This window comes from Cydia fagiglandana, chromosome 3, assembly GCF_963556715.1.
Source record: "Cydia fagiglandana chromosome 3, ilCydFagi1.1, whole genome shotgun sequence".
Taxonomy (NCBI): Eukaryota; Metazoa; Arthropoda; class Insecta; order Lepidoptera; family Tortricidae; genus Cydia; species Cydia fagiglandana.
Window position 1 is genome coordinate 13853961 of NC_085934.1, and position 23620 is coordinate 13877580.

Genomic DNA, 23620 nt, shown 5'->3' on the forward strand with positions numbered 1-23620 from the left:
AAGCTGTAGAGGGTCGAAAGTCTGTACATGGAAGATATTTGAAAAAAAGTTGGCTGGGGATACTCAGAATCGATAACAGAACACGTTCCAACAGTTTTTAGAATTTTTGTCTGTTTGTCTGTTTATCTGTTTATCTGTTTGTCTGTTTATTTGAACGCGCATCACGTGAAAACGGCTGAACGGATTTTGATGCAAACTTTACTAATCTGTCGAGAAAACCTCCGGCCAGGTTATAGGCTATAAAAATTCAACCCTTAAAAGGGGAGGTAGCCATAACACTCGCTTGATTTAAGTTTGCCTCTGAATCTTATGGCGCTACTTAGGAAGGAGGGGCAAACTTTTTTCAAATATGTGCTACCACTATTGAGTACCCTGGTAAACTAACAGATGGCGCTGAATTTAATACGTAGTGACATGAATAGCCACCGAGGAAGGTTTTTGCCAAATTAACTCTAAGTTTAGATGAGGGGGTACGGACATCAACAAATTTCATTGAATAATTTTCTTGCATCTTCTATACATGAAAACAACCTCGCTGAAACCCTTAAATATCGAGCCCTATGCGAAGCTAGGCTGATAGAAAACTGTCCTATCCCTTCTTTGTATGAAATTCTGGATACGCGCCTGGTTGGGACTAAAAGTAAAATTGCGTTTTTTATATCGAATAATTTTCGCGCTCGCTTCGCTCGCGTTTTTAATAACTTTCTAAGGTATGATAAGGGTGACATTCGGGTGGCGACTGCAGCAGCATTACTTTGTTGCAACGTTATGCAAAATGATGTGACTGATTTCCATACTAAAAGTAAAAATGGTCTATCATATTGCGTTTTTATATCGAAAAATTTTCGCGCTCGCTTCGCTCGCGTTTTCAATTACATTCTGACCTAAGATATGATAAAGGTGACATTCGGGTGGCGACTGCAGTAGCATTAGGTATTCTGTTGCTATAGCGTTTGTTGTTATAGCGGCAACAGAAATACATCATCTGTGAAAATTTCAACTGTCTAACTATCACGGTTCGTGAGATACAGCCTGGTGACAGACGGACGGACGGACGGACAGCGCAGTGTTAGTAATAGGGTCCCGTTCCCTTTGGGTACGGAACCCTAAAAATAATGTAACCTTAATGACCCTAGGGAGAGGGGGCACCATGGTCTAGAAATGCTTAGGGCATCAAAATATCTTAAACCGGCACTGCTTCGGACTTAACCCCACGTACGTGTCGCGCTTTACGCGTTCCAAAGCCGGGCGCCTTCGGCGCCCTCATACTAAAAGAATCTGGCGTAGCCCGACAACGTGGCGCGCTGCACGCGGTCCAAAGCCAGGCGACTTCGACATTCTCATACTAAAAGAGACGTACGTGACACGCTGTATGGTTACCAAAGCCGGGCGCCTTCGGCGCCCTCATACTCAATGAGTCGGGCGTAGACCGACGTACGTGACGCACTGTGCGTGATCCAAAGCCGGGCGCCTTCGGCGCCCTCATACTCAAAGCGACGGGAGTAGCCCAACGTACCTGGCGCGCTGTACGCGTTCCAAAGCCGGGCTCCTTCGGCGCCCTCATACTAAAAGCAGAAATATATATAACTCCGTATAAGATAAATAAATAACGTCTAAGAAAAAAACGTGCCTCGGACGGCCAAGGAAAAGTCATTCTCGAATAGATGGCGCCATTACCTTTGGCCTATTCTCGGCTAGATGGCGTTGGCTTGATTGGCTCACCCTCATACTAAAAGTGTCGGGCGTAGACCGACGTACGTGACACGCTGTACGCGTTCCAAAGCAGGGCGCCTCCGGCGCCCTCATACTCAGAGCGTCGGGCGTAACGTACGCGTTTCAAAGCTGGGCGTCTTCAGCGCCCTCATACTAAAAGAGTCGGGCGTAGACCGACGTACGTGACACGCTGTACGCTTGCCAAAGTTGGGCGCCGAAGGCACCCACATACTTAAAGCGTCGGGCTACGCCCGACGCACGTGGCACGCTGTAGCGTTCCAAAGCCGGGCGCCTTCGGCGCCCTCATACTAAAAGCAGAGATAAAATATATAACTCCGTATAAGATAAATAAAGTCTAAGAAAAAAACGTGCCTCGGACGGCCAAGGAAAAGTCATTCTCGAAAATTTTTACACATATCAGTGAAAGAACATGGGTCAGTATGGAACAATAAAAATTAAGAATCATTTATCCGTAAACATATTTTGATTATTTTGTACATTTTCAATTTTATTTTAAGTTTTAATTGTGTGTCGATAGATGGCAGTAAATGTACCGTGACTACAAAATTTACAATGGCAGGACCCCTCTATACTATCTATTCTTTTTGCTAAAAGTGTCGGGCGTAGACCGACGTATGTAATACGCTGTACGCGTTCCAAAGGCGGGCGCCTCCCTCATACTCAAAGCGTCGGGCGTAACGCTACGTCTTACGTAGGCGAACAACGCGCGAACGCGGCGCGGCGCGGCGCGGCGAAATCAATCCTTTGATGCCCATAGAAGTGTCCTACGTAAGCGATCTCGTTGCGAACGCGGTGCGGCGCGATTTGCACGCGAATGTCAGGCGGCGCGGCGCGGCGCGGCGCGGCGGCGGCCGCTTTCGCCGCGCCGCGCCGCGCCGCGTTCGCGCGTTGTTCGCCTACGTAAGACGTAGCGTAACCCGACGTACGTGACACGTGTACGCTTGCCAAAGTTGGGAGCCGAAGGCACCCTCATACTTAAAGCGTCGGGCTATGCCCGACGCACGTGGCGCGCTGAATGCGTTCCAAAGCCGGGGTCCTTCGGCGCCCTCATACTAAAAGAGTCGGGAATTGCCCGACGTATGTGGCGCACTGCACGCGGTCCAAAGCTAGGCGACTTCGACTTTCTCATACTAAAAGAGTCGGGCGTAGTCGGACTACTACAAATCGGGCTCTAAAAAGTATGAAACAATAAGATAGAATTCTTTTAAGAAATTATCATGCAGGAAATCATAAAGGTTATAATTTTTTGAATAAAAAAATACAGCGTAATGTAATTTACTATTTTTTATATATTTAGCAGCTTACTGACACAAACCGAATTCCACGCGGGCGGAGCCGCGGGCACAGCTAGTATAATCTACTTTTATGTCGGTCTAAATAATAGTAAATTCACATGTCGTATACGAGTATACTATGTCTTCTAGGCTAATCACAAAGCAAGTATCTGTTCAGGAAGGTAATGATCTCTCGTAATGATGTTCAATTCCGCGAACCTCGCCTACTCGCATCAATTATAGAACTTACAGATAGCTACCATGTTTTTCTAATTCGTGCTGCATAATATAATCGAAGCGTCAAAGGACTGGCCGTCGTAATGCGTTCGCCGCTCGATTTGTCAACGTCACGGGACATCAACGCGCCTGCCAACGACATAATAAAGAAAATAGATCGCAATGAAAAGGGAAAGAAATGACGGCACGCGAGCCTTCTGAAATGTAATTTTACAAGAAACCCTAAAAAAGAATAATTGGCTTTGCATTTTCAATTGAGTTTCAGACGCATTTATGAAACCACTGAAAAACTTTAACATTATGCAATGAAACGTCCACTGGTAACTGCGAGACCTACTTACTGACTTAAAATGACAATAAGGTATTTAGATCACCATGATATCATGTTTTCATAGAACACTTTATTGATTCAGGTGTTCATAGATCCATTTGATATGCTTGAATGGTTTTATTGGATCTAATTCTGCCAATGTTCTCGTGATCATCGCTTGTTTCAACTAACAGCGGCAAACAAATTGCCGGAGCGAGCGGTGTCAGCCGCAACCCATGTGTCAATTTGTGCCTAAATGATAAGATATTGGATGGGGCTAGTTTATATGACACGCTCTGTGTAGCCAAAGATTGAGACTGCGGTGTCGCGAAATATATAGCGAAAGTAAGGGAGCGATAAATAAAGGAAGCCATTACTTCGTGTTGTGAGGGTATTTTTATGTAGGTACTTTATTGTATATGTACCTATGTATGTGCCTTACCGCAAATGTTGTTTAAATAAAAACGCTGCATTTCTGTTTATAATTTAAGCTGATTCAAAGCGCAAATAGCATATGTACAGTTGTACAAAAGATCTTATTGTAAAACAGAGGCGTCTTGGTAATATAACGTCTGTTAGGTATATCATACTCGGAGTTGATGTTGATCGGATCTGTGCTCTGGACAACTTCGAATAGGTATTTCTTTTTACAAAATGTACATTGTAGAATACAAACGGTACATAGTGGTGAGATGGGTATATTTTTTCTTTATACGCCGAGCGACATTTTTCAGCTGGTTTAATTGAGGAGTGGTTCCCATACGTAAACCCTAGTTTTTTGACGGACGCCACAGGAATCCCGCTGACATTCGAGCACCTGTCTCAGCTTCCCATACTCTTATTGTAGGCGAACATTCCTTTTGAGCCAATAAAACAAAACTAAGTACAATTACATTTATGCAGTCATTTTTGAACACTAATTACGAGTAAGTGCTTAATTGTTTTAATAACACCCACATATGGACAATGTTTTAACAATTGACTGGATATATGCTGTCAACCTAGCCGTTTTACTGTGCTGAATACCTAACTTTAGCTTTTTCAAACAATAGATATCAAAAGATGCTATCTTTGTGTTTTGTATCACTGAACAATATGTTATACACACGCATAAGTAACATTAGTAAAACATAAAATGCAATATAACGATTATAGATAAGATAAACTTGCTTAAATATAAAACGATGACTAATAAATTGTTACAAAAACATTTTTTGTAAAGTAATCTTTTCCTAATTTATCTCATCAATACGTAACGTGCGACTAATGGCAACAATTCAATATAATCATATTACGGTTAATTGCTTTCACACCTATTGGAACGTGGACGTGAGTTCATTACTGTTTTTTCTTATGCTAGTATATTATAGGATGGGTCCTAAACACTTTCATTCTCTTGGTACTGTTTTATCTTTGACTATCTAAAATAGAAAATAATGGTTTTTAAATATGCATAACCCACAAGTAACAATATCAGTCACACTCTACTGCTCAATTGGCTAATACGAACTTGCAGTTATCTTATTAAGCCATCTGATGTTCGTACATAATTCGAGATTGTTACTGAAACGCGTGCATAGTAAATTGAATTCAATTAATATTAACAAGCAAGCTAATAGTTAGCAAGTATGAGGAAACCAATTAGATTTGATCTGAGCAAACATTTACTACCGCGCGGTTAATTTGCTTAGTTCTGGTTAACTGCTATACGAGTAGATATACTGTCCTTCCTCTAGAAATACGAATTCAGTTATAATTAATAACAACTATGTACCTATATTTATGTAAGTTAAGGCGTACCTATACAGTAATCGGAAATGTTTACCTATTTTGGAGACCCTGAGGCTGCTATGTCTAGTAGTTCAAGCTTGTCGTAAAAACTACTACCTACACTGGTATCTAAAACTAGATACCTTTGATCGTACCTAATGTTATGTAGTTATAATTTTTCACAGTCAGCAACGGACTTCTTCTTAGAACGTCCTGCTGACTACTGCCGTTTGCTGACTGTAAAAACTCCAACTATACCTACTTGACGTACGGTCAGCTAAGAAAGTGGTTTACCATTTTCGACTCTGTCATCTGATTGATAGTGTCGAAAAGTGGTAAACCACTTTCTTGGCTGACTGTACCAAACAATAGAGTCACTAATTCACGTGATGTTAATATCTAGGTATAACCATAACCAAGTATAACTACAATAACTTGTCAGGAAGTTAACCTAGACCTTTCTAAGGTCACACGTACTTATAAAAGATCATGCAACTAGGTCGGCAAATTAAATTATGCACGTAGCAAGTCACAATTTACGTCACTGATAACTAAGTTACAATGTGTGCACGTAAATTAAATATACAACTTAAACCTTAACTAGTTTATTTAATAACGGCAGCTTAGTATCGGAGACCAACCGCGGTGAGATCATACGAACTGTAGGTAGAGTGGCAGCTTTTCTAGTTTCCCAAGCCCTAACCTAATACGTACCTACGTAGGTACGGTCAGCCAAGAAAGTGGTCTACCACTTTTCGACTCTATCATCTGATTAATAGAGTCGAAAAGTGGTAGACCACTTTCTTGGCTGACTGTGCCTAACCTACTTCAACCCTACCTACGACCCTATACCTGCTGATAATTTATAATATAAACGTGTCTGGTTCATTTCTTTAAAATAATCTTGTACTCCCCACGCTGAACGCAAAAATTCCGCGTTTTTAATAAAAATCTATTGTGATCTTCGAGATTTTATTAATTGTTTTAGTAGTTTTGGTCGCATGATGTAACATGTTACTTACATTTCATCAAGTTGTAACATTCGAAGACTTTTTAAGTTTATTTTGCAAGATTTTTAGCGTTAGTAGTAACAGTTGCGATTGCTACTTATACTGCCACGTAAGTATGCATAAGAATTGTGTAAGTATAATATTAATTAAGAGGTTAAATTGGCGAAGCCGAAAGCTATCTTCCTTATCTTTCATCCATAATCAGTTACTATCACATCTCAAGGTAACTTGCAATACGTGGTTATATTTTTATAATGGGAGCAAAGTGGTTGTCTACCCCTCGTGTTAATATTGAGACACGAGCAAGAGAAATCTAGATTCTAAAAAATACAATAAGTATTAAGTTTTGTGAGAGTTTTAGGTACGTGAGGTGAACAACCTGGTGCTGAGTGAAACACCAAATGTTTCATCACATCAACGCAATAAGAATAGTTATTAGCTATCAAAAAAATTAAACTCTAATCGAATTCCAAAATTATGACTTCTTAGTCCATCACACCAACAAATGTGAGAAATCAAACCAAAATTTGTATTAAATTACTTTGCACTCCGATTATTAGTTACACTAATTTTATTTCAAATAAGAATGAAACGTTAATGTTAAATCGTATAACACAAAAAAAAATTGTGAGCAAACTGTGTACAGAATTCAGGATTTTTATTTTATACTTATTAAAAAAATACTTTTATGAACCCTCCTGATGGTCAAACGAAGAAAACTGCGAAAACCTAACGCAATCACGTAGCATGCGTGCTTTTAGTACATTGAGCACGCATCCCATAATAAACTGAAGATTAGGATTGTAGGTCGCAGGATATCACAGTGTTGCAAGTTCACCGCCTACCTCCGCACTTGCCTCATAAGAATGGAAGCCTATACTCAAAACCATGCGTGTAAGTGGCGCAGGCCAAGCGATTATATTCTTTACATCAATGAGTTAAGAACTTCGAAATGCGTCGTAGTTAGATTTTAGCGTTTAGCAACATCAAAGATAATATTCATTTACAAACTGATATGCTACTAATTATACCTTTTATAAACTGTGCGATGCCGCGTTTTCAAATCGAATTTAAATTTTCTTAACTGCGCAACTGAATGGTATCTTTACATGTTCCAAATTGTAAATTGAACATGGGTATGTTGTAATCTAACAAACACAAAAACTTTCATAACCTAATAATTTACGAAACAAAGGCTACCAAAGTTAAATCAGGGCCGGAAACCCCGTCCTGGTGCCTGGTACTAAAATCCCCAGAAAATAGTTCCTGAACTAGGTCAACAAGAAAAACTATTTAAACAAGAACAATAATCATTTTATGACCATATCAGTTATTGTGATTAGAAAAATTTGCAAACAATCGACTCGCTTAATTGTGATGAATTAGTGTCCTTGTAAGTATGTACAATGAAATGACTATAAATGAGGTTATTGGCCTAATTAACTCTAATTTTGAGTAAAAATACTTTGAACTGGAGTTAATTTGCGTCCGAACCGTTATTAAGATCATATTGCGCACTCCAGCAAAACTCTAAATTTTTCGCAATTAAACATAAACTAGAATCACAAGTGTAGCACTGAATAATACATGAGACTTGAGCGAGTAACGGTTAGGTAATTCTGAAGTTAAAAATGGTTTTTATGTGCCGATTGCTATCTAATTTGACACCTTACACGTGCTTCCGTACAGTTATATGAATACTTTTACACCACGTAAAAATCATTTTACATTAATAAAGTAAGTGATTGAGAAATAGTAGTTACGTTGCATTAATTACCTAGATATTAATTTGTAAATTTGTAATGCGACCATTGAGTTGTATGAATGCCATACGACTAAATAAATAAATTACCACTACACAAAAATGACACCGACAAACTGTTGATTTTCAGATTATAAATCTATCTACAAATACAGAAATAGATAATTCGGAATAGTGATTACGTATTTGTCTGGTACAGGCGTTATTTATCTATTAAAAACATTTAATTCTTATTGACTATTGACTTGACATCTAAGGATGATTATAAAGTAGTTAATAAAATTCTAACCGGCTTTTTAAGTTTCCAGCAATAATAACATTAACCACATGCATTTCTTGTCCAAAACAAGTGTAGGCTTTGTTTGTTATCAGCGAGTGCGCTGGCGCACGTGCCCGCGCAGCGAAACGTGCACGCGCCGCGACAGTCAACTGCCGCCGATGCCGTTATCTAGTATTTGCCTTATCGATAACGAAATCGCCTAATGTGCATTCCAGCTCTCCCGCAAATATTATCGTGTAGTGATCAATGTAGGCACTAAAATTAAAATTATTAACCTGTAGTGAGTTTTGAAATATTCCTTTATATACCTATTTATAATATGTGAATTTGGCCTGAAATGTATAATAAGTATATAATTATAATATTTTTTTCAAAATACGGGTTGGAACTAGCAATGCACGCACGAGAACTTTCCAAAGTTGCGAAACTTTCCACATGAGAATTTCTCGGTAACTTCTGAGAATGTTCTCGAGAACGAGAATTTATTTATTTATCGTAGTTTATACCATGAATATTCACGATAGTTTAGGTGTAGTCCTTACCCCCAGAAAATTCCGACTTTTGGTCGTCGGCTTCCGGTCAGAAAAATGTATGACGGCCCGGCCAAACGGTCAGACTTAGGTGGAGGGTGCTCGACCAAATATCATAGAGGGACCCTGGCAGTTTTTGACGCCGCCATTTTTTTTCTTTATGGCCGACTTTTTTTTTAACTTTTTTTAATTTTGTCCTAGCGCGCTGAAATTTTGGTCACGGAATCTCGGAGTCCCCTAGATACCTATGAAATTTTTTTTTTGGAATAATGCTACAATTGCAGGAAAACTGGCCACTTTTATTTTGTATAGCAACTTTTAAACGGTGCGTGATAGGTGGGGAGCGCTCGACCAAATGTCATAGAGGGCCCCGAGACAAAACAAACTGCATTAAAACAAATGAAAATGACCGACTTTTTTTTTTATTTTTTCAAGTTGGTCCGAGCGCGCTGAGATTTGGCATGGCGGGAGATAGAGGCCTCTAGATTCTAATGAAAACAAAAATTTTTTTTTGAAAAAATTGTCGAAAGTCGAAATGTTCTCTGAAACACAGTGAGAATTTAAGCAATTTATTGATAAACTTATCACATCAACAAAATAGCTAACTGTAATAGACAATAATATATGCATAATAACATTTAGTTTTAAGTTATGCCTATTTTAACTTTATTTCAAGTATATTCTCTTGTTTAAACAATAATTTCCATGTTCTGAGAACATTCTCGAGAACGTTTCCGCTTTTTGGGAATGTTCTGCAATTTGTACATTGCTAGTTGGAACCCTGGTAATGGCATTTATTTGTTGTGTTTATTAATTATCACAAATATTAGTTCCTGAGTTATGGATTTCTTCTATGTAATTTAAGTATATTTATAAGTATAAGTACATCCACGACCTACCATCAACGGAAGCTAATAAATTTATCTACGCAGATGACATAGCACTGGTCGCACAAAGCAAATCCTTTACTTCTGGAGAAAAAACCCTTACAGCGGATCTGGGCAGGCTGGCGGAATATTTTAGGGTTTGGCGACTAATTCCTAGCGTGAGCAAGACGGAGGTAACATGTTTCCATCTGAGTAACCAAATGGCTAACTACCAACCTACGGTGTATTTCAACGGCGAAAAGCTACAGTATAACCAATGCCCTAAATACCTTGGAGTCACCCTTGATAGATCACTTACGTACAAGGAGCATCTCACCAAACTCTCACTCAAGCTAGCTTCGCGAAATAATATCCTGCACAGGTTGTGTGGCACATCATGGGGAGCTTCCGCCGAATGCCTGCGTACCACTGGCATTGCCCTAGTATATTCTGCCGCTAAAATACTGCGCTCCTGTGTGGCTAGAAAGCGCACACGTAGCTAAAGTGGATACAAAACTAAACGACACGATGCGTTGCATCTCAGGAACCATCAAGTCGACACCCACACCCTGGCTGCCAACTCTGTGCAATATAGCTCCGCCACATTTGCGTAGGAGGCAAGCGCTATCGAGAGAGGCTGAGAAAATCAGATCAAATAGCTCTTTACCAATCCACCGAGAGTTCTGCTGCCCACCACATCAGCGCTTGAAGTCCCGACGCCCTCCTTATGCTCAGAATGTGCAAGGTTTTGACGTCTCTGAAGCCTGGGAAAATGAATGGTGCGCCGCAAATGTGGACTCGAGAGTTGTTAACCCAGCGCATCGACTTGCTGGTTTTGATCTTCCTAGACAGCAATGGTGTCGCTTGAACAGACTTCGAACGGGACACGGCCGATGCAACTACCTCTTGCACAGGTGGGGATGGAAGGACTCAGCCTTGTGTGAATGTGGTGAAGAGGCCCAAACCATGAAACACATTATCCAGCGCTGCCCTCTGCATTCATACTCTGGACCACCGGAAGACCTCCTTCATCTCACAACCCATGCAGCCGCATGGCTGAACACACTGAATGTTGACATCTGACTTAATAATTCTTTTGTTGTAATTTTAATTGTTAATTTATTGCCTATATTATGTACTTGTGCCATACGACTAAATAAATAAGTATATTTATCATTATCACACAAGCCTTATTCAACTTATTACTATGGGACTAGGTCGGTTTGTGTAAGATTGTCCCCCGCTCGCACTCATTCATTGGTGCATGAGGCATGATGGATGCACTAAAATGATATTGGTATATTTTCATTATGAAATTTGATTGTGATTACGCATTGTTAAACACACAACGAAATCCTTCTAATTTATAGCAAAATGTGTGCAAACAGTTTCATGACATGCATGGTTAAATAAATCTGCCGTTACTAATGAACTCGTTTGAAAATTTTAAAATTAATGATGAAATGAAACGTATTCCTTTAAGTTTTTCATCGTTTTAGATACTCTGACGTAAGTACTTGATCTTAAAAAGTATAAGTTTGGCCAGCATTCTTTAGTTTTAATTTAATCGACAAAAGAAAATATGACGATGTATTTCAAACCTTATTACATAGGTATCCTACAATGCGAATCCGTTTAAAAAAAAACTGTTTTGCTTTAAAATAAAACCAAGTCTGTATTTCGTAAGGTTTGCCGTAGCGACGTTTTATTTTGAAGTGACCCTGATTCCGCCGAGCGGACGCATTGGAAATCATAATTATAAACGATAAGTAGTCATTTGCATTATAATGCAACTGGGTAATTTAGACCGCTCCCGATTAACAAATACCTTTTATTTGGGAGTAAAGTAACTGTATAGCATGATGAGTGCTAATCTTGGAAGACGGAGAAATAAAGATGAGTAAACAAAATAATTTTTCCCGTTGAAAATTATGTGATCTACCAATTTTACCTTTATATTACCAAGACATGATATTTATGGACAAAACATAACTACACCTACCTAAGTATTTACCAACTCGAAAGGAGATAAATCGCTAAAGTTACCACTTGTGAATTAATGAAGCACGATAGACATTAGAGACCCACCAACCAGCAGATAGGTAAGTATTCCAACTTTGACCACGCTATAGGTAGGTATAAGTGGCGTACACGAAGAGAGGCCTATGCTCAGCAGTGGGCGACTGAAGGCTAGAATGATGATGATGATGATGATAGGTAGGTACTCATGTGCAAGTAGGTACTCATCAGTAGGTCATTGGTGGACGAAAGCTGACGAGCCCTTCGGACAGATGTTTCCGCTTCATACAAAATGCGCCTTTAAGGTGGTCGACTCTGGCTTTGGCCGATAGTACACCTAAAGAAAATTAGTTAAAAATAGAATAAGGCCAAACATAATCTTAATTTAACACGAGTGTTATTTGTAAAACTTTGCCTATCCTGTAAAAATGGACGCGTAAATGAACATGATCATTAAAAAATCAAAGTGCAAATGAATCACTTTGTCGTGTAGTTGCGGCATGAGTAATTATTCAGACAATTAATGTGTAATAAGCTGGCATTAAATACAAGGAACTCAGATTTGTCAGGTTTAAATTCAAGGGTTGTTACCAAACATGCAAGAGCAATTAATTAATTTAATATCATACTCGAGATCCCATTCTCCTAATTAACGTTAAGTCTTCTTTACATTTTTAATTTCCTTATCGGTAATAATTTACAGTTAAGTATAATGAAGAGTTTCCGTATCTTTAAAGTAGGTATTAGGTACTAAGTGTATTAGAAACAACCGAGTACTGCTGCGATTCATTTTATAATTAGATACTTATTTTATTCAAAAGTATTCTTTCCGTTGCTTTGTTTTGGAAAAAATATCCTATTTAAGTTTTTAGTTATTTTGGTCGAATGATGTAACATGTTACATTTCACCGAGTACAGTCGCCATCAGATATATCGGAGCGGCCAAGGTGCTCATAAATATCTGAACACGCCTCTATTTTCAAGGCGCTAGAGTGCGTGTTCAGATATTATTGACCACCTCGGCAGCTCCGATATATTTGATGGCGACTGTACCTAGTACCAACTATTACCTACCAATCCTAATCCTACCATTCAGTAGGAATCGTACAGGTACATAATTAAATATACCTAGTACATAATATGTATATTATAAGATTATTATGTACCTATCGTATTACTCTCCTGCGTTGTGTGTAAGCATTTTTAACCACTTTTATCTATTTTTATGTCCCAACGGCATACCTCAGGTCAGATAACATCGACGATGACTTTAATTGAATATGTCAATTGGTTTCTGAAGACACATCAACTTGATCAACCGCAGTAATTGATGGACCACATCTATCGCAGCTAGCGCCACTTAACATGTTCCAGTTAATTTAACTCTTTAATTAAAAAACTTTGTATAAAAAATCGGGCAAGTGCGAGTCGGACTCGCGCACGAAGGGTTCCGTACCATAATGCAAAAAAAAATGGTCACCCATCCAAGTACTGACCCCGCCCGACGTTGCTTAACTTCGGTCAAAAATCACGTTTGTTGTATGGGAGCCCCACTTAAATCTTTATTTTATTCTGTTTTTAGTATTTGTTGTTATAGCGGCAACAGAAATACATCATTTGTGAAAATTTCAACTGTCTAGCTATCACGGTTCATGAGATACAGCCCGGTGACAGACGGACGGACAGCAGAGTCTTAGTAATAGGGTCCCGTTTTACCCTTTGGGTACGGAACCCTAAAAATGACGAAGCCTGTTGCGGATATCATCATTGGTTTGTTTTGGACGAAGCATGTTGCGGATTTGCATTTGTGGCCACCTGACGAAGCCTGCGTTGTGGAAATCCTGACTAAAATTTTGATTATATTTATAAAAATATTAAGTTTAAATCGTTTATTAAAAACTAAAAAGCTCAAGTTTTCTTTAGGTACAATATTGTTTGAAAACTTTCTTTTATTTCACGTTAAAATTTCATAGAAGTTTGACGAAATCTCTGACAACTAAAGCTTGCAATATAATATTTTAAACTTTCGCGTTTTGAATACATATTAACTCACATTATTATTAAAGCCAAAGGATCTATCTTCGGACGGGTGCGTGGATATTGTGAGTGTTGCGTGTCGGACTATTGACAATAATTAACATTATGTGTGGTGGGTGGTTTGAAAATGTGATGTCTACCCCAAACTTTTCCATACACTTTTCGTCGGGTAGATGCACAAATCTCTGTTTTGACATTTTGCTGGGACAATCAGTCAGCCGCGACCACGACCAGTGAAACCTGTGTCGAAACGTCGGTAAATAAAGGTAATTGAATATAATTCGCGTTAGACCCGTCTATAATGTGAGTTAATATGTAACTAAAGCTTGGTCTAAATCTAAAAACCGGCCAAGTGCGAGTCGGAGTAGCGCACGAAGGGTTCCGTACCATTACGCAAAAAACGGCAATTAAGTCACGTTTGTTGTATAGGAGCCCCACTTAAATATTTATATATTTTATTCTGTTTTTAGTATTTGTTGTTATAGCGGCAACAGAAATACGTGAAATTAGTGAAAATTACGGTTCTTGAAATACAGCCTGGTGACAGACGAACAGACAGACAGTGGAGTCTTAGTAATAGGGTCTCGTTTTTATCCTTTGGTTACGGAACCCTAAAAACGTTAGTGAGCAAAAAAGTATGCACCTGTTTGGAGCTTAGCAGTGTTAATAAGCTCAAGATATTATCACAACAATTTCGGCAGAAGTTAGGTGCCTAATGAAATGAATGAGATGCATTTATCTCGGTATGCAGTGTTATCACGGGAGTCGGAGGAGGCGCGGCGCTGCGGCGGCCGCGGCCCGCAGTCGCGTCGCGCGCACCGTGGCCTCCGCTCCTCTCGCGCCTCCTCCCAATCCTCTTATCAAAACATTCAGACGCTCGGGATCGATCCGCGAACGCGCTTGATAACGTGACTGTGACTCCAGTGATAGTGTTGTTGTGAAACATGTGATTGTCAATTGGGTGCCTTGGAATACGGGACGAATTTTTGACAGCTGACACTTGACTATTTTAAAGCTCGTATGTAAGTTATGTTTACGTTTTTAACGTTTATCTGCATAAATGTCCTTTTTAATTGGGAGTTTCCTTGATTATATGAATTTACTTTCGAAAAATATAGGCATGTAAATATCAACGCGACTTTACCCTGAACTTTACCACAGCGATCGTATTTATTTGTAACTGCCTTAAACAAAGCATATTGTTACAAAACATATACAACTTACACCTACGTAATATACCATATTTAGATTCTACAGAAAAGATCTAATGTAGGTATATAACAATTTCTAACATTAAATATAATGGTGTTTATGCCAGGTACTCGAAGTTAAACATGTTTAATTAAAAAACATGTGTCCGGCTTTGTATAAATAACCGTCGCACTTAGCCGTTACGTCTAATAATAGATCACGAGTAAGGCAAAACAGATTTTAACTTTGACGGAGTCGGAGTGTAAAACAGACATATTCTAAGTCGATAGAGCGTCAAAAGGCGCGTGTATTTTTACTCTCGCGCTCGTTCGAGCGTCAAAGAGTTGTCGGAACACGAGAATATTTCCGATCATTTAATTAAACAAAAATAAATTGAACTCTACTTTTATTAGTATTATTCAATAACAGAAAGTTACTTACAGTACTTACACGCACAAGTGCACAATAGTATTAACCGTACAATAATAAAGGCAATAATAGAGCTCGTATAAAAGTCGTTAAGTACTATATTGAGCCTTGACTACGAGCCCGGTCGTGAGCTAGCAATTTTTAATATACCTACATTATATTTTATACGACATCTCGTAGGTCCACTTCATCGACGATAGGTTCCAATTAATAATAAAACGAAAGTAAATTTTTAAAGCCCGAGGGCTGGCGAGAAATTAGTTTAAAACTCAATTGTTCACAACTTTTCAAAAGCTTTAATTATGTATTAAGACGGAATTATGAAGCATTGTTACATCGATAAAGTCCTACCCTATTCAATTTCTCTAAAATCTGCGCCCTAGTTTATTTGTGTATGTACCTATATTCCTATAAAAATTAATACTTCGACTAAACAATAAGTTGTATTGAAATCTACACGTTCGTAATGAGCCTCGAGTAAGTAAACGATATCGTGAGCGCATCGGTGATTGCTGCAGTCACTAGCACTTTACGAGAATCCCTAACGACCGTGCGCTATAGCTTCTGCTTCCATGATAAACACGGTAATGCCAGTGATTATCGTAGAAAGCCGCAAGTGCACTCAATGTGCGGGTTTTTTACTTAACCATAGATGCGTCCGCATCAAGAAAATGCAAATGGTAGATGCGCTCCCGTTAAGGAATCGTGTAGATATCATTTTCGATAGAAAACTCATCGATGTAAACAACGATTAAATGTGTTTATAAAGTAACTAGTATAAGTAGGTACATGCAATCGCTGTCGCTCTAACAAATGTTTTACGACCGTAGGAAATCCTGCAGGAAGTTGAAATTTCCTAAACTCATTCAGATTACGAATTTGTTAGGCTTCCATTATCTATGCGCGTTTAATTACTGTATCCGACATTGCCATTGTTTATATATTTATGGAACGCAATACTTATCAAGTACCCAAGTATGAGTTATCCACACATTACGATGTTAAGATAGGAGCTCATTGAGGGGAGCCGGATCAGTTCGCACACGGTATTTAGATCGTTTAACGAGCATTTGCCTCCTAAGTACCTAAGTAAAACTCCATACTTGTAAGCAGGGCCGTCTTAAACTATGCTGGGGCCATTGGGCACATAAGAATTTGGGGCCCTTTTGGAAAGTAAAGAAAGCGAATTTAACTAACATTTTTTCTAATATGATCTTCTATTTGTTATGGGTAGTCATAATCAAATATACTGTTACTGTCTATCCTTCGGGGCCCCCTGAGGATGGGAACCATGGGCACGGGCACCGCGTGCCCTTATGGTCAAGACGGTACTGCTTGTAAGTTATATTTGCGAATCTCGTAATCACACTTAAACTGGATAGCGTCAGACAAAACGTTAGGTAAGTTATGGGAATAAGTCAGCAGCGCATACGCATATGTGACCTGAATGCGACGCGATCCTCGGCCCATGAATTAATCTGGACAATTCATCAACGCGGCCTGCTTAATTAAACTGAGTCGAGACATTCTCCCGCGTTCATCCCGCAGCGCCTTAACGACAAAAACGATGCTACTTTAGTACTTTCTTGCTACAGGACAAATTAAACTCTTAAAAACCCGTTACAAGTCCATAAACCTCAGTGTTTTGATACCGCATTGGCACGTAATGTTTTCAATAATGAGTACAAATAACCCTCAATATACCTATAGACTAATTAAAGTTGATAACATTGTTTGTTTTGTAAATGGCATAATTATTTAGTAGTGTCACCGGCGAACTGCCAACGCTGTTTGAAATAAGGTTTGGTCATACTTATACATAAATGCATATTAAAGCAGTCATTAGTGTGAAAAACAAGTTATATGACAGAATCGAGAATAGCGATTATAACACAGGTTGCAAGATACCATCTCATAAAATCAATAAAATATCAAAAGGCTATACGTAAGGCGGTTATCACACCATCAATGTCATAACCATCCATTTGCGCTCCAAACGTTCACCTATATTATACCTATTTTAGTTTCATTAGTAATCATTACAGAAACTCTTCGTGACCATTACAGCTACTTATAGATGTAACTAACGTATCTGGTCAGCTCATTCGTAATTATTTCTTTTGCTATTAACATAACAGTATGGGTACAGATAAGGCTATATTATTTAATAACTTGCCATTAACGCCTACCAGTAGTTCACACGCACAAGCTAATTTGCATTTCTAGTTAGGTATCTATATTTTGCACGTAGACGTTATTCTTGTAAATATTTTGATGCAAGGCACAAGGGAAAAACATTACTGGCCAGTCTACAATTTTGTAGTTGTATAACTGTAATATAGGTATATATATATATTAAATTGTGTAACGACGGCAGACCTAAAAACATCTCAAAAAGATGTAGCACGTATCAATAAATGGACTATCAATAAATGGAATGTCCATTTAATAATTGATAAGAGTCTGGCTAGCCAAAAATTGTTGACAGATATTTCGTTGTTGTATCACCAATTGTCTATGATTTAAAAAAAAGCTATAAGTCAGTTGTCAATGTATGTCATTCATTCAAATTGTTTGCGGTTTATAAGGGGTTTATTTTAAATAATATTAACAATGTCTATACTGAGTGATGTTCGGTAACTATTATTTAAGCTCGTAAATAATTACGACAATGTGCAAAGTCGACGTGTACCGTTGTTTAACGAAAAACTGCAATGTTTACAACTCCTAAACAAATGTAAACAAATTAGGAGGTTGGTGCTCTATAAATATTTTGATACTTAGCATTTAGCAGTACTTATGTATTTTTTTGGCGATGGATTAATATTACGGCTTTATCGAGCTAGGACTTATTTACACTATATTTCAGTCGCCTTGTTACAATGGTGTATGGTGGGAAAATGTTAACATATTATGTGTTTATCGTTGACTGTACTTTACATAGTGGTAGAAATGTGAGCTGACTTTGATACACGTCAACGTATATTTAACTTATATCCTTAGGTACCTTACGTGTGCACAGAAAATCTAAAATATTTTCTAGTATCAAAACTATAATTCCTACTGCACAAAGTGTGACCAGCCCAAGATTTTTTGAATTTCCCGCCAAACATTTGTGTAAAATTTCAGTAGCTAAACTATACTTACTTATGTGTACAATCAATCAAACTAATTTGTGATCCACCATAAGTAGAACGTTTTCATAGTAAATGTCATTATAATTTTACTTTTAAAATCAATGTAAAGCCGCTCGCTATTGACAATGTCTGATAAGCAATTGTATTGAATGATTAATTTTATATTATGTAAGAACTATACTTATAGTTATACAATGTATAATTATTTAATGCGTAACATTGAAATTATTAATAAATATTTATATTTAGGTACCTAGTATATGTGAAAAGGTATCACAGTGGATCCGAAATCCAGTTATAGTAAATATTGGTTAGAAAATAAATAATGGTATTAAAAATTGTTTACGCTTGAAGCGTTTGTGTACGTTCTTGTAAAATTAATACCTATTCAGTGTTTATATTTTATTCAAACATGAAAGGTTATTAACATACGCAAAATTATCACTTCCTCCAAATGAGTCGTTAAAAAGAACTTCCTGCTACTCGTAATGTAAGCTAATTAGGGTTCCGTACCCAAAGGGTAAAACGGGACCCTATTACTAAGACTTCGCTGTCCGTCCGTCCGTCCGTCCGTCTGTCACCAGGCTGTATCTCACGAACCGTGATAGCTAGACAGTTGAAATTTTCACAGATGATGTATTTCTGTTGCCGCTATAGCAACAAATACTAAAAACAGAATAAAATAAAGATTTAAATGGGGCTCCCATACAACAAACGTGATTTTTGACCAAAGTTAAGCAACGTCGGGAGTGGTCAGTACTTGGATGGGTCACCGTTTTTTTTAGCTTTTTTTTTGTTTTTTTTTTGCATTATGGTACAGAATCCTTCGTGCGCGAGTCCGACTCGCACTTGCCCGGTTATTTTTATAATATTAGGCCCCGAGCCCCCTTTGATGATATATTTATTGAAATGGATTCTGACTAAAAACTCAAAGTGGTTTCCTGAGTCCGCTATTACGCAATAAATGACGATTCTTGGAGATATCTCAAGACATCTTGAGATGAAATTTAAAAAATACAAATTGTGAGTGTCGGACTGGTTTGGCGTAACTCCGGAAGCGGACAGGTTTTACGGAGGCGAGATGCAAGTCTATTAATCGGCTTTTTAATTTTCGGTTAGGCCGGTTATATTACCCGTAGGTATATTATGGTTGATTCACAAGAGCGGAGGACGATCGAGTGCCAGGTTTGCCGCTCAATCCTCGCCCTCCGTTGGATTGGATTTAATTGTGAGTCAATTATGGAGCTGAAAATAAATATTATCGTGTTTATCACTTATGAATTAAATTTCTCTCTATGTATTTTGTAAAATACATATTATTAATCTAACGGAATTTCGATCTACTCGTATTTATATCTTGAGCTTGGTGGTTTACTTAGATGAGCCTTCTCCACAAGCAATCGATAGCATTCCTGACGTGATACTCGTACAGCATTACAATCACGTTTTCATCGATACAAACCCTCTTATAAATCGATATAGCAGTGCTTATATATCGTTTCTACCGTATTTACTTAATACAGTCAGTATCAAGGTAACGGATTAGCACAAATATCTGAACACACCTCTATCTATTGTCAAGGTGTTAGAGTGCGTGTTCAAATATTCTGAACACCTTGGTAGACAGTAATAAAAATGACATTTATATTTTAATTAATTTAACAGTTCCTTGAAAATAAAGGGGAGTAGAGGTTTTATCTACTTTGTAATGCAGTTATATTGCCGCAGAAATTCACTGATTGGGCAATTGATCGATATAGAGCCCTTCAGCGCCGGCTATTAATCTATTACAACGATTAAGTAACCCACTTTCACTAAGTACGTACAAATTATGTTAGCTTTGATATTACAACTACTGAAGCATCACGCAACGCTGAGGTAACTAAATTATTCATCACTAATCGAGTTTCGACTCATTGGGTTTTGTTGACCACGGCTAACACGTACTGTAACCACAAGTTGTATTATGTACCTAAGGGCCCCCCCACATCTGGCGTCTTTCGAGCGTCGGCGTCTACAATTCTATGGCCGACGTCGACGCAACGTCGACGCAGCGTCGACGCAACTGCGCAGCGACGTCATTTTTCATAGCGCTGGACCGACGCCGACAGACGCCGACGCGACGCTCGAAAGACGCCAGATGTGGGGGGGCCCTAATGTAGTATTTTAGGTGCACATTAAAATGACTTGGATCATTCTGCATTGTACGAGTACGTATAGTTACGTACAGAGATTTAGATGCTAAATTATTTTTCTTAACTTTCAGGGAAAATTCGTGTTAGGTACTATAATTGGAGACTATTAATTAATAAAAGGTGGGTTGAAGTAATTCCCAATAATATCTCACGAACATATGATTTACACTTCAAATTTTTATATAGGTACCTTGGTTTATAATTTATAATATTATAAACATTTGTCTAATTAAATTTTCGATATAATATGATAAATACCTATTGTGCTAATTATCGCTGAAGTGCGGTATAGTAGCACCATATATAAGGTTTTTTGTATGTTTGTTTATTTTTTATTTATTTTTCAGTATTAAATAAACCATTTATATAATATAGATTCAATTGTACAAAATGTTGGTATCGCGTAGGTACATTGCCAATGAATAGGTTGTTCGCCCCAGGCTTTAGACAGAGAACATCTATGTTCACAGCATATTAAGTTTTTACAAAAGTTATGTCTATTCCGTGACCATGAAGCATGACCAATGTTATGCGTTAAAGACGCTCAATTGAACAATTGTACAACTCACACGCGAATTGAAATAATAAAAATAAAATTAATAACGAATAGTTCAGTTAGGTATCTATCTAACTCATTACTCAAAAACAAGTTTCATTTCCGAGTGTTAATTATTTTAAAACGTGTTTAAACAAATAAAGGAAAACACAAAACAATTATTTCATCATAAAAAAGGAGATGTGTTTTAAATTAATGGACAGTGAAGTTTTGTTAAAAACCGTAGAAATTCTCTACTATAGGGTGTTTATTTCCCGACAACAGACATACCATAGCTTATTGTACCTACTGAGAGTTAATCAAAGGAATATTTTTAGTCATGCTCCCAAAACTGATGTGGGATTCACATATGAAATTAATACAGGTTATAAAGGTTCTTTTTCATTAAATTTTTTGACAGGAAACAATCTCAGCGACGGTTAGGCCAGTCGGGTTTGTTTTATTGCGGCCATTACTGTCTCTTAGCTTGACGCGTGTGATTTGTGGCGGAGAAGCAAAGCGTTCACTTCCGACACTGGCGGTATAACTCGCCTTATCAGCTAATCTGTCCCTATCACACGGATGAATTCCTGCGTTCCACCGTTAATTATTATTGCTTTAATTAGCATCGTGAGTGATTCGAAAATATAAGAGGCATTAACGAGTATTTACTAAATGAATGTGACAAATAATATACATATATAATATTAAAATTATGTAGGGCCAAACAAAACATAGAAAGATGGTGACAGTATAGAACCCTGGTCTATCCAAAGGGACACAAGCTACGAAGTTAGAATGTTCACAAGCATAATGTATTGTATCATCATTATCAGACTTATCTCGTTATTTTGTTTAAAACATAACACCACGAAACCAAACAAAGAAATTAGTTTAAGCTTGCTTACCGGCAATCAGATCTTTTACAATGAATAGTTGTTTACAAACCGCTTGTACTCGTATCCGGCGTAGAAATTGTAGATACCATTGTTCGATTTTAAAAAGCATTATATTGTAAAGTTGTTAAATTTTTATTAATGGTACCGTAAAACGTACCCGTGTAAGACGGTACAATACTACCACCACAAAGAAAAAACAAGAGCGGTCAAATATCTGTGAAATGATCTAATACCTCTTGCGATAAAGTTGTGCCTGGCGGTAAGGTTATTGCTGCCGAGTGTACCTGCGCATCTCCATTGAGTGGTGCTCGCCCACGGCGCGCGCGCCGCCCGCCCACATGGATATAAATTGTTGCGCTAACTGTACCCAGAACAAATTGCCCATGTAAAACATAAGTAATAGACCCTAACTTTTAATTTGGACATTCATTTGTGTGAAGGTGTTTTATGAAAGGAACAAATTTATAGGCACTTAAGAGGAAGTAATTATACCTATACATTAAATATGAGCACGAATGTACCTTTTGTCTGGCTCACGTAGTACGTATGTATTGTAAAAAAAAACTACGTTATGTGTGTTTAAATAATAATATTTTTTATATAAAACTAATTCGGTAACATGCCGCAACTTCAGCAAAATATGTTTTGAACAAAAACAATTTTTTTGGATTTATTTACTTAGTATAATCTAATTGTCACATTTGATAACGAACACTTAAATGTGTATTATTTATTTTTAATGTGGCTCATCGCAAACTAAATTTTTTATACAAAACTTTTAATGATTTTTTTTAGAAAAAAAAATCTAGGTATAAAATATAAAATTAATAATTCAAAGTAGTACAAGTATCATACAGCTAAAAAAACACTATTATACAGGTTGATATGGCAATAAAATAGATACTTTCTGCACATACCAGTGATAGATGTTATACCTACATCTAATGTAATTTGTGAATTAATTGAAATTTGTAGATTGGGTAACTATGCTAGTTCAAACAAACTCCAACACTCAGTGTTCGCAGTATTTGCGACTTTACCAAACTTGAATTATCAATTTATTAGAATACAAAACAACAAAACAACAACTTGATATACCGCATATAATCTTCTTCTTCTACCTAGCGTTATCCCGGCCTTTGCCAGGGTCCGCTTTCCTACTTGCTTTCCTCCACTTTGCGCGATTATATACCGCATATAATATCTTACTTTATTTCAATTGCATTCATATCTACTAAAACTGTACACAAAGTAGGCAGCGCATTTTTATGACTGAAACACTATACTAATGATCTCATCACAGAGAAGTAGGTAATAAGATAACTTCTTAGGATCCTAAAGGATATTCCAAGTAACGGGACACTCTATTATACAAGATGTTTTTAAACCATACTCAGATGAAAAG

At 37.7% G+C, this 23620-nt stretch overlaps 1 protein-coding gene across 1 annotated transcript in view; it reads left to right on the top strand.

The window, feature by feature from the left end:
* Positions 1-14617: 14617 nt before the first annotated feature.
* LOC134680165 (uncharacterized) overlaps positions 14618-23620 on the top strand; it is a 37376-nt gene continuing 28373 nt past the window's right edge. Inside the window, exon 1 of the mRNA XM_063539236.1 lies at positions 14618-14851. The gene's annotated coding sequence lies outside the window, so the exon portion shown is untranslated. The remainder of the gene's footprint in view (positions 14852-23620) is intronic.